The sequence below is a fragment of the Pongo abelii genome, chromosome X (genome assembly GCF_028885655.2).
Source record: "Pongo abelii isolate AG06213 chromosome X, NHGRI_mPonAbe1-v2.0_pri, whole genome shotgun sequence".
Lineage (NCBI taxonomy): Eukaryota > Metazoa > Chordata > Mammalia > Primates > Hominidae > Pongo > Pongo abelii.
The window spans coordinates 18,755,355-18,768,224 of record NC_072008.2 but is presented as its reverse complement, the minus strand read 5'-3'; the positions used below and the strand labels follow the sequence as shown (position 1 = coordinate 18,768,224).

The 12,870-nt window shown below is 46.8% G+C and overlaps 1 non-coding gene across 1 annotated transcript; it reads left to right on the top strand.

Annotated features, from left to right (window-relative positions):
- Positions 1-79: 79 nt before the first annotated feature.
- Positions 80-152, top strand: TRNAV-UAC (transfer RNA valine (anticodon UAC)). Its single transcript has one exon. It is a non-coding gene; the product is annotated as a tRNA-Val (tRNA).
- Positions 153-12,870: the final 12,718 nt, after the last annotated feature.

Sequence of the window (12,870 nt, the reverse complement as noted above, 5' to 3'; positions counted from 1 at the left end):
GCTCCGGCGGAGGTGGGGGGGGGGGCCGGAACTTCTTTGAGTCTATGAATAAAGTCCCAACAACGCTCTTCATCATAGAGGTTCCATAGTGTAGTGGTTATCACGTCTGCTTTACACGCAGAAGGTCCTGGGTTCGAGCCCCAGTGGAACCATAGCCGCAGGGCGGTTTGTTTTGTTTTTTTTGAGTTTCGTTGTTTGGGTTAAAAAAAAAAGGGTTTGGATTAAACAAACAAACAAAAAAACAAAAAGCGACAACGAAGTGTTTTTCTTTGTCCTTTTTTTCTTTTTAAATTTGTTGGCATGTTTTTCTCGCAGAAGTGAAATGACAGATACACTCTCCTATCCCACAAGGTCGCTGCCGCCATAGTCCGACATGAGAAGTAGTGGAGGGCAGGGGCCGGGCAAAGTCCTAGACCCGATCCGGCGCCCCCGATCCGGCCGGGCCCTACCCCACCTCTCCTCCCATTACGCCTCGGAAAATCGGGCGCTCGGGGAATGCACCTGGCTGCCCTTTGCCTGCAAGCCAGCAAGGGCCGGCCACCCAACCTCCAACTAAAATGTGGCAGGCAATACAGCAGCGCTTTCACTGCGGGTGAATTATTAAAGGTCGATCATCATTATGATTCTGATTAAAAGTTCTATTTTTCATTAAACTCTGATGTACAGAGCAAGAAAAAAAAACCCACAGTCCCTTTTAATGCAGCAGTAGAATTTGTGGAATAGAGTTCATACACAGTATAAAATAAATGTCAGGCTTGTAGACATTCAAGAAATACTGGTTGAATGAGCAAACGTTTCTCTAGTTTCTTTCTGTTCCTCTTTACTATTTCATTACAGTTTCGTTTGGGGAGTTTATTATTTGTTTAAATATTGGCTTTTTTATCTTTGACAAGAGGAATGAGGGGGTGGGCCGTGGTGAGATGGTGGTAGCAAAAAACATAAAATGGGAAGGGGCACTCTGTATTTTTCTCTGCATTTTCAACCTAGTTATGCATCCTTAACAGTGTAGAAATTTGCGTCTTTTTCTAACATAAGAGTATAACTCTTTCCCTGTTATTACAATCACTTCATCAACTTTATTCTTTTTTTTTTTTTTTTGGAGGCGGAGTCTTGCTCTGTCGCCCAGGCTGGAGTGCAGTGGCGTGATCTCAACTCACTGCAACCTCCGCCTTCCGGGTTCACGCCATTCTCCTGCTTCAGCCTCCCGAGTAGCTGGGACTACAGGCGCCCGCCACCACACCCGGTTAATTTTTTGTATTTTTAGTTGAGACCGGGTTTCACCGTGTTAGCCAAGATGGTCTCGATCTCCTGACCTCGTGATCCGCCCGCCTCGGCCTCCCAAAGTGCTGGGATTACAGGCGTGAGCCACCGCGCCCGGCCTTTTTTAAAACCACCTTAACCATTTTTTTTCTTTTTTTTGAGACAGAGTCTGGCTCTGTCACCCAGGCTGGAGTGCAGTGGTAAAATCTCGGCTAACTGAAACCTCGGCCTCCTAGGTTCAAGCGATTCTCCTGCCTAAGCCTCCCGCGTAGCTGAGATTATAGGTGCATGCCACCACGCCCGGCTAATTTTTGTATTTTTGGTAGAGACGAGGTTTCACCATGTTGCCCAGGCTGGTCTCGAACTCCTGACCTCAAGTGATCCACCTGCCTTGGCCTCCCAAAGTGCTGGGATTACAGGTGTGAGCCACCACCTCCAGCCCACCGTAATCATTTTTAAGTGTACAGTTCAGTAGTGTTAAGTATATTCACATTGTTGTGAAACAGATCTCGGGAACTTTTTCATCTTGCAAAACTCAACTCTATACCTATTAAACAACTCCCCTTTTCCTCCCATCAACTTTATTCTGAATGGTGATGTAAAAATAATAGCTAATTATGTCTAGCACTGTGCTAAGTATTTTGTACATATGATCTCTTGTAAGCCTCAAAATAACTCTAGAAAGTAGGCATTATTATCGTCATCTTACAGATGAGAAAGTTTAGGCGCAGAGATATTAATAACTTGCCCTGAGGTCACAATGTAACAAGTGCTAGTGCTGCGATTTGGCACCCAGTCTGGGTTGGCAGTCTGTGCTCTTAACCCTACCAGGCTGCACTCATCTCCTGATTTACTTAACCAGCCCCCTAACCTTGGCCATTTAGATTGTTTCCAATTTGTTGTTGTTAAAAGTAACACAGCAATGCACAGCTTTGTGTAACTGTCCTCCCACCACCACCAAATTTAGCATTTTCCTGAGTGAATAGGTGTGCACATGATGCCTAGTTGCTTTCAAAGAGGGGAATCCATGACATTTTCATACAATTCGAGAATGTTAGTGCGTATGTGGCAGGAAATTGTTCAAGGTCACCCCCTAGAAGATGATGGCGAAGAAAGGACGAAGACCTGAGACTTCTGGTTGTAGTTCTCTCCCTCCATTGCTTCCCTTACATTAAGATAGAATGAACAGTATGGGCCGGGCGCAGTGGCTGACGCCTGTAATCCCAGCACTTTGGGAGGCCGAGGTGGGTGGATCCCCTGAGGTCAGGAGTCCGAGACCAGCCTGGCCGACATGACGAAACCCCATCTCTACTAAAAATACAAAAATTAGCTGGGCGTGGTGTGAGCCTATAATCCCAGCTACTCGGAAGGCTGAGGCAGGAGAGACTAGATTGAACCCGGGAGGCAGAGGTTGCAGTGAGCCGAGATGGCGCCATTGCACTCCAGCCTGGGTGACAAGAGCGAAACTCCATCTCAAAAAAAAAAAAAAAAAAAGAACGAAAAGTATCTTCCTCGCGAACCGAATCTCAGTTGATGCTAGTATCTTCCATGAGACTTCCTTGTTGAGGCAGGTAACTCTGTGGGTTAACTTGATGGGGCTCAGCCGAAGACCTAAGAACTAAATGGATTAAGATGCTTAATGAGGCCAGGGCTCAACTTAATCCCCTGCTCCTGGGCCAGCTCTCCAGTTCAGTAAGGTAGAGCTTCGGCCGAGGACGAGGGGAAGATGTCACGCAAGATAGAAGGCTTTTTGTTATTACTTCTCTTTGGCTATGAAGGTATGTGCTATTCAACCATTGACATTCGTTGCATACTTAATACATAATTTAATTAATATCGTTGATAAATAGGAATATAGCCTGAAAAATATAAATATTATTAATTAGCAACACATGTTAATTAACTAACATGTGTTATTAATGAACAACAGTTGTCTTTGTGTGGATGGCTTTCCAGTTCTGTGAGGAGCCTTCTAAAGTTCAAAGGATGCTTAAAATCCAACAGAAAAAAGGATGGGTCTCAGAAATCTATAAAATAGCCGTAAGTTGCAACAATTAATGAGAAAGTATGGCATATTCTGGAAAACTTTTAGGAGTCAAAGTGGGAGTGATTGTGGAATTTAATATTCCAAACCGGAATGCTATTGACGGTGGAGGAGGATGCTATTAATAATTCTGTTGGGACGACAGGTGTAACCCAGGACCATCCAGGGCAAATCGGGACATAAGGTCACCCTAGTTTAAATATGGATTAACGTAACATGCCCAGTACCACTGGAATCTAATAAAAAACATAATCCAACTGAGAGTCAGGAAACCCCAGAGACTCAGTACACTCACTCATTTTAAAATTTCTAAATATGACCCTAGCAGAAGTGATATGCTTCAATCAGGAAAAAATAAGGGCAAATCTCTAAAATGTTATCCAGTTCCAATTCCCTCTCAATCTTTGAAATAATATTCTTTCATGCCTCTCTCAATTCTCAAGTACCCATCTGATCAGAATTTCTCCTCAGGTTCATCCAGACGTTAGAAATTGGTTGCCTGTCTTCTTTGTGGACATCGTGTATTTGTTTGTGTTATAGAAAATAAATTAAAAAGCAGGGATAAGGAGGTCTCTCTGCTCTGCAAATGACCTGGTAGACAGACACAGCGAAACTCACACAAGTAGAATCAGAATTCTTGGTTTCACGGCTCACTGTAGCCTCAACCTCCCAGGCTCAAGCCATCCTCCTGCCTCAACCTCCCTAGTAGCTGGGACTACAGGCACGCACCATCACATCTAGCTAATTTATCGTATTTCTTGTAGAGAGGGGTTTTCACCATGTTTCCCAGGCTGATGACTTTTGTTACTTAGTCACATTTCTCAGTATTTGGAAAGACTGGTGACAATGTAATTCCAAGGTCATTCTGCAAACCCCGAGGTATATTTCTAAGTAGGGATCATGTAAACCAGTTGTCTGTTAGGATTTTTTTCCCTTGCAATTAATAGTCTGCAACTTGTCCCAGTAACTCTGACTACTTTAAGATGCTTTGGGGTTTTGTTGTTTTTCCTTTACTCCTTGCCCCCTCCTCTTTCCTCAGCAAGAAAATCTAAGCAGACTCTTTCAAGGCTTAGATCTAAATACTCCTGGTTGTCAGACACCCCCAGCGCTCACTCTCAGATTTCTCTTCTTTGTGATTGGCATGGAGATTCATTCATTCATTCCTTGGTCTCTTCTTTTAAGAGCTCATCCCTGACTATCTGCTAGGGGGCAAACATTGCGTATGACGGCGGGGTGCGGGGGCTCATGACTGTAATCCCAGCACTTTGGGAGGCTGAGGCGGGCGTATCACCTGAGGTCAGGAGTTTGAGACCAGCCTGCCCAACCTGGTGAAACCCCGTCTCTACAAAAATACAAAAAGTATCTGGGCATGATGGCAGGTGCCTATAATCCCAGCTACTCGGGAGGCTGAAGCGGGAGAATCGTCTGATTGCTGGAGAGGGAGGTTGCAGTGAGCTGAGATCATGCCATTGCACTCCATTCTGGGTGACTGAGCGAGACTCCGTCTCAAAAAAAAAAAGAAAGGACTTGACGTGCAGGGCAGATCCTTGTTGTTTCCACAGTGCTGAGTCTAACAACCCTGTTCTATGACCTCCCCACCCCCGCGATGGGAAGAAGTCCTAGAAATGTTTACCAAAGCATTTTAAAATTAGACCTGCCCAGTTAGTGGATATCAGCAATAAAAGACAGGCTGTCAGGAGGCATGAAGGATAGCACTCTTTCGTGTTCTAAAGTTTACCAATCTTTGTGCATGGCTGGGGAGCTCCAGAAATGTCCACGAAGAGCAGAGAACATCGTCTCTCCAGGTGGCCTGCAGCACGGGCCAGTGGGAAGGTTTGGGGAGCTTAAATTATCTTACCCACTTAACACAGGCCTTTAACAGCACTTGGAAGGAAAGCAGCCGGCCAAAAATAGCCAGTGTGGCTTGGCAACCTACTGTGTGCCCTACCCTGGGCCAGAGGGATGCTCCAAGGGACAGAGGACACAATCACTGCACTTAATCAGCATATTATCCAGATGGAGACGCATAAGGCCCATAGACATGGGAAAGATGCGTCCCATTACACAGCTGGGAACCTGAAGACAAAGGCTCTTCGTCCAATTTACCCTCTGCTGCTTCTGTCCTTCAGTAGCAGTGTCTCCTCATTACAGTGAAATAAGGTAAAGAAATTGCCTTCACTTAGGCGTTGGATGAAGGTTCATTTCGGAGAGCACACAGCATCATAGTAAGGCATTTCCTATGTCTTTTTTTTTTTTTTTTTTTTTTTTTTTTTTTTTTTTGAGAATTTTACTCTTGTTGCCCAGGTTGGAGTGCAATGGCGTGATCTCGGCTCACCACAACCTCTGTCTCCCGGGTTCAAGCAATTCTCCTGCCTCAGCCTCCCGAGTGGCTGGGATTACAGGCGTGTGCCACCATGCCCGGATCATTTTTGTAATTTTAGTAGAGACGGGGTTTCTCCATGTTGGCCAGGCTGGTCTCGAACTCCTGACCTCAGGTGATCTGCCTGCCTCGGCCTCCCAAAGTGCTGGGATTACCGGCATGAGCCACCGCGCCCGGCTTCCTATGTCTTATAATTGAGTCAGGCTTCTATTTCTCTTACACCGCACATATTGGACTCAATGACAATAAGGATTTTTAGAACATCCATCGTATTAAAATATCTTACTTCATTACTTGGTCATGTTTATTATATAAAAACAAAAAAAGTCCTTCAGCCTCAATTTATAGGTGACTGTGTTACCATCAGGGATTGCAGGGTTTTTTTTAAAGCAGCTTTATTGAGATGTAATTTATATACTCTTAAATTCACCCATTGAAAGTCTATTGTTCGATCGTTTTAAGTATATTTACAAATTTGTGGAGCACATAATCTAATTTTAGAACGTTTTCATCACCCAAACATTAAGCCCTCACTCCCCATTCTCCCTGTCTCCCCCTTCCCCCAGCCCCTGGGCAACCACAGATCGACTTTCTGTCTCTAAAGATTTGCCAGTTCTGGACAGTTCATTTCAATGGAGTCACACAGCATGTGGTCTTTTGTCTTTCGCTTAGCATATGTAGTTGAAGTTCATCTGTGTTTGAAGCATGTGCAGATAACAGATTTACCCATGAATATGCCTGTCGCCTAAAATAGTAACACTTTCACACCAGAAGCAATTTCCTTCTTTCTCTTTCACGAGAGGGACGTTATTGCAGCCTGCTGCGTGCGTTCCTCCTGTTTCTCAAGCAGATTGGAAGCTGGTTACAGACCATTTTTAATCATTCATAATTTTATGCTTTTCTCCTCGGCTTCATCTGTTTCCATGGGAAGGAACACTCTGTAGTTGGTGATACCCAATCCAGGAGACTAAACTAGATCTTCCTGTGTATATCTAAAGCGCGCCTTTCCTCATGGGTTGCAAGGTACATTTCAAGAAATAGACACGCCTTGAAATTTCCTGCTGTGACAACAAGGGTTTCCCCACAGCAGAGTGGCCCTTTTGGACCAAGGGGCAGAATGAGCCCCTATTGCATAAATCTAAGCCCACATTGCATAAATCTAAGATTGGTGACTGGCAGATGTCTCATGCAACGTGTGGCGGAATCACAGAAGCCATCTAAACAGGGAGAAAAATATGCAACCACATAATCGAAATATTTCACTATTTTTCCTTTAGAGGCTGAGCTATTTCTCTTGTTCCCCTTCCAACAATGCTATTTTCTGGTATGATACTATTAGGTTGGTGCAAAAGTAATTGCAGTTTTTGCCATCACAATATGTTGTCGCCAAAAATGCTTTTCTTCTCCAGTTTGTTGGTGATTAAATCGTTGTGCGGGACTGCAGCAGCCATGTTGCTTCTCCTTTGGTGACAGCTTTTTCTGTAAAACGCCTGTCGTTCCTTCTCTCTCTGCTCATTTCCATAAGGATCTGGTACCTCAGAACCCCAGGCTGTCTACAGACAAATGCTTTCTGCGGGAGGGTAGTCTGGGAAGAAAAGAAATGCAAGAAATTGGTCCAAAATTGGATTGCACCCAGGAATCGGCTCTGAAAGCAGGCCTCTCTTCCTTGGACTCTAGGTTTGCTCAGTGACAGCTCAACAGACCAGACCCTCTTCAGTGACAGACATGGCCTTTGAGCCAAGTGGATTTGGTTATGAAAGCCACACTGTCAGTGACCAACACCCCTTGCCTTTGGTCTCCCAAAAAGAGGATCTGGCACTGTTTTTTGTTTTTTGTTTTTTTTTTTTTTTGAGACGGAGTCTCGCTCCGTTGCTCAGGGTGGAGTGCAGTGGCATGATCTTGGCTCACTGCAACCTTCCGCCTGCCCGGGTTCAATCGATTCTCCTGCCTCAGCCTCCCTAGTAGCTGGGATGACAGGCATGCACCACCATGCCCAGCTAATTTTTGTGTTTTTTGTAGAGACAGGGTTTCACCACCTTGGCCAGGCTGGTCTGGAACTCCTGACCTCAAGTGGTTTGCCTGCCTCAGTCTCCCAAAGTGCTGGGATTACAGGCGTGAGCCACTGGCCTGGCACAATTGATGTTGACCTAACTGACAGGGCCCTTCAGAAACTGCCTCACAGCCAGTCCCAGCTTCTCTTGAGGGTGGGGATGGGACAGAGCATCTCCTGGACTAGCAGCCCCCAGCCAACTAGACCCTAATTGCTGATTTCCTTTGCATCTCTTGATGAACAGCTACAGGCCTGAGGTTAGGAGTTCATGTAGTCATTAACTCCGCAGAGCACAGGGCACCATCCAGCCTGTCTGGGCTCCCCCTTGAGTTCCAGAAGCATCCGTCTGGCTGCCAGCTCGATTTCAACACTGGGGTGTCCCCTAGGCATCTCAAATTCATTATGTCCCAAACAGATCATCCTCCTCCCCATCCTTCCCAAATCCCTTGTCCTCGCTGAAACCTTCTTCCCATTCCGCCCGCCCCGCAAATGGCAGCTCTATCCTCCCAGTTGCACCAGCCTCAGACTTCCATTTCTTTCACACCCCCACCCCTGCCACGCGTAATCTGCCCGCAGATCCTGTGGGCACTACTTCCCCAGTGCAGTCAGAATCCAGCCACTTAACACTTCCACTGCCACCACCCCGGGCCAAGCCAGCATCTTCTCTCCCTCGGATGACTGCACTCACCTCGGAACCGGACCCTGTTGCCACACTTACCGTGGCCAGCCTGGTCCACAACATTGTACCAGAGGGAGGCTTTGAAACCGTGGTCAGTAATGTCCTCGTCTAGCCTCAGGTTCCACAAAGTCTCACATGGCCCACGAGGCCCTACAGGAACTGGCTCCCGGACACCCCCAACCTCGTCATCTCCTAAGACTCTCTCTCCTCTAGCTCCAGCCTCAGGAGCTCCTTGCTCTTCCTGGAACACGCCAAGCACACGCTCACCTCGAGGGCTTGGCGCATGCTGTTCCCTCTGCCCAGAATGCTTTGCCCACAGGTGTCTCGCCTCCTTCGAATCTTTGCTCCAACATCACCTTCTCAGTGAGGGCTTCCCTAAGCCCAAAAGGACCAGTCCCTGTCCCCTACTTCCTTGTGTTTTCTCCACAGCAGTCACCGTAATTTTCCATACTATCTATTCTCTTTTTTTCATTCGTTCATTAATGTATTCTCCCCACACACTCCCACCCAACACACACACTAGCTTATGAGCTTTATGATGGCAAGTGTTTTTCCTGTTTTGTTTGCTACTCTATCCCCAGCACCTAAAGCTGGGACTGGATTGTAGTATATGCTCAATGAATATTAGTTGAATGAATGAATGCTTTGAGGTGAGTCATTATCAGTCATCTTTTGTATGGGTTTCTATAACCTGTGGGCAAGAAAAAGGTGGACTGAAAAGGCCAGAGCAAGTGGTGAGCTGAGGGACAGGAAAAACCCTCTTTTTTTTTTTTTTTTTTTTTTGAGACAGGGTCTCACTCTGTCACCCAGACTGAAGTGCAGTGATGCAATCATACCTCACTGCAGCCTCCAACTCTCATGATCCTCCCACCTCAGTCTTCCGAATAGCTCGGATCACAGGTGTGTGCCAGCACACCTGGCTAATTTTTGTTTATTTATTTGTTTGTTTATTTATTTTTAGCAGAGACAGGGTCTCGCCATGCTGCCCAGGCTGGTCTCAAACTTCTGAGCTCAAGGGATCCTCCCACCTCAGCCTCCCAAAGTGTTAGAATTACAGCCATGAGCCACTGCGTCTGGCCAGGAAACATCCTCTTTATAGGGAATGGGCTGAGCAGGCTGAGAAGTAGGGGTGGGGGGACTCATTTGAGGAAAAGAAATTCCATGGACGGAGGCATGAGACAGTCTGGCACATTTGTGGCTTGGCGAGCAGTACAGAGTGAGAAACATAAATCCCGAGAGGTGGGCAGGAGGTAGATCTATCTCCATGACCCCTTGAAGGACACTTTATTATTATATGCATCGTAGGGGTGCGGAAATGGAGAGATCGTAATACATCTCAGAGGTGGGACTCAGCCCCTGGCAACAGGGACCCGCCAAAGCGTTTTGCACAGGAGAGTGGTGGCATCAGGTTTGCACCTCACTGCCTCGGCAGCATGGAGGATGAAGGAGACAAGTCTCTCTTTAGCAGGTAGAGTACCTGGGAGAGAGGGTGGGGCCTCAAAGCAGGCAGTGGGATGGAGAGGAGAGAAAGCCCCTGGTGGCCATAGGATGGCAGGGATTTAGGAAAAAGAGGAGGCTTGGAGGAGCCTTCTGGATGGGGTGGTAGATGGATGGCGAAGCTACTCAGGAGATAAGAAATAGAGAAAAGAGGCCAGGTGCAGCGGCTCATGCCTGTAATCTCAGCACTTTGGGAGGGCGAGGTGGGAGGATCCCTTGAGCCCAGGAATTTGAGACCAGCCTGGGCAACATAGCAAGACCCCGTCTCTACAAAAAAATTAACACAATTAGCTGAGCGTGGCAGCGCAGGCCTGTAGTCCCAGCTACTCGGGAGGCTGAGGTGGGAAGACTGCTTGAGCCCAGGAGATCGAGGCTGCAGTGAGGTGAGATAGCACCACTGCACTCCAGTATGGGTGACAGAGCAAGACCCTGTCTCAAAATAATAATAATAATAATAATAATAATAATAATAATAATAATAATAATAAAGAAATAGAGAAAGGAGAACAGTCTGAGGAAGGAGATGAGTTTGTTGTTGTTGTTGTTTTTGAGATGGAGTCTCACTCTGTTGCCCAGGCTGGGAGTGCAGTGGCGTGATCTTGGCTCACTGCAACCTCCGCCTCCCCAGCTCAAGTGATTATCCTGCCTCAGCCTCGTGAGTAGCTAGGACTACAGGTGTGCGCCACCATGGCCGGCTAATTTTTGTATTTTTAGTAGAGCCGGGGTTTCACCATGTTGGCCAGGCTGGTCTTGAACTCCTGACCTCAGGTGATCTGCCTACCTCGGCCTCCCAAAGTGCTGGGATTATAGGCATGAGCCACCATGCCCGGCCACTTTTGTACATTTTTTAATGGATCCATGTGGTGTATCTGCTTCAGCATTGGACTTCTCACTCAGCATCATGAGATGCGTCCATCCTGTGGCATGTAGTTCTAGACTGTCTATTTGCATTGCAGTATAGTGTTCCATTGTGTAAATATACCCCGATGTAGCCACTCTGCTTTTGATGGACATATGAGCATTTCCAGTTTGGGGGTATTACAAATACTGCCGCTATGGATCATCTAGCACATGTTTTTGGTTTTGGAGTATATATGCATGCATATCTGGTGGGTAGCTACTTAGGAGTGGAATTGCTGGGTCATAGGGCACATATATGTTCAGCCTTTGTATAAATTGCCAAATAGTTTTCCAAAGAGGTTAGACCACCTTGCACCCCCACCAGCAACATATGACACAGTTCAGGTTGCTCCACAGCCTTGTCAACACTAGGTTGGGTCCACTTTGAGCTAGCAGGAGACATCTACGGGAAGATATCCTGTAGGCCATTCAGTGCTTACTGGATATCTGAACCTTGGATTTAGCAATATTTACGGGGTGGGTGGAGGAAGCAGAGCTCTCAAAGGAGACTGAGAAGGTGTATCCAGAGTGGTGGAAGCTAAAGGAAGATGGGACTGACAGCACCCAACATTGCGGTGTGAAGATGGAAGGTCAGTGTTGAGAAGAGTCCATTGGATTTGAAAATAAGAAGTTGGCTGGGTGTGGCGGCTCACGACTGTAATCCCAGCACTTCAGGAGGCCGAGGCCAGAGGATTGCTTGAGCCCAGGAGCTCAAGACCAGCCTGGGCAGCATGGTGAGACCTCCATCTCTATAAAAATATGTTTAAAAATATTGGGTGTGGTGGCACGGACTTGTAGTCCCAGCTACCATGGGGTGCTGAGGTGAGAGGATGGCTTGAGCCCAGAAGTTCAAGGCTGCAGTGAGCTATGATTGCCACTGCACTCCAGCCTGGGTGACAGAGTAAGACCCTGTCTCAAAAAAAAAAAAAAAAAAAAAAAAAGCCAGGCACGGTGGCTCACGCCTGTAATCCCAGCACTTTGGGAGGCCAAGGCAGGTGGATCACCTGAGGTCAAGAGTTCCAGACCAGCCTAACCAACATGGTGAAACCCCGTCTCTACTAAAAATACAAAATTAGCTGGGTGTGGTGGCGCGTGCCGGTAATCCCAGCTACTCAGGAAGCTGAGGCAGGAGAATCGCTTGAGCCCAGGAGGCAGAGGTTGTGGTGAGCTGAGATCGTGCCATTGCACTCCAGCCTGGGCAACAAGAGCGAAACTCTGTCTCAAAAAAAAAAAAAAAAAAAAAAGTCATTGTTCTTGGAACCAACCCAAATGTCCATCAGTGATAGACTAGATTAAGAAAATGTGGCACATATACACCATGGAATACTATGCAGCTATTAAAAAGGATGAGGCCGGGCGCAGTGGCTCAGGCCTGTAATCCCAGCACTTTGGGAGGCCGAGGTGGGCGGATCGTGAGGTCAGGAGATGGAGACCATCCTGGCTAACACGGTGAAACCCCGTCTCAACTAAAAATACAAAAAATTAGCCAGGTGTGGTGGCGGGTGCCTGTAGTCCCAACTACTTAAGAGGCTGAGGCAGGAGAATGGCGTGAACCCGGGAGGCGGAGCTTGCAGTGAGCCGAGATCGCGCCACTGCACTCCAGCCTGGGCGACAGAGCGAGACTCCATCTCAAAAAAAAAAAAAAAAAGAAAAAAGGAAGAGTTCATGTAGGGACATGGATGAAGTTAGAAACCATCATTCTGAGCGAACTATCGTAAGGACAGAAAACCAAACACCGCATGTTCTCACTCATAGGTGGGAACTGAACAATGAGAACACTTGGACACAGGGCGGGGAACATCACACTGTGGGGACTGTCGTGGGGTGGGGGGAGGGGGGAGGGATAGCATTAGGAGATATACCTAATGCAAATGACGAGTTAACGGGTGCAGCACACCAACATGGCACATGTATACATATATAACAAACCTGCACTTTGTGCACATGTACCCTAAAACTTAAAGTATAATAATAATTTTTTTTAAAAAGTCATTGTTAACTTCCTCAGCCAGCACAGAGTCTGACATTGAGGGACTGTCTTTGTCTGTTTGAGAAGCTAT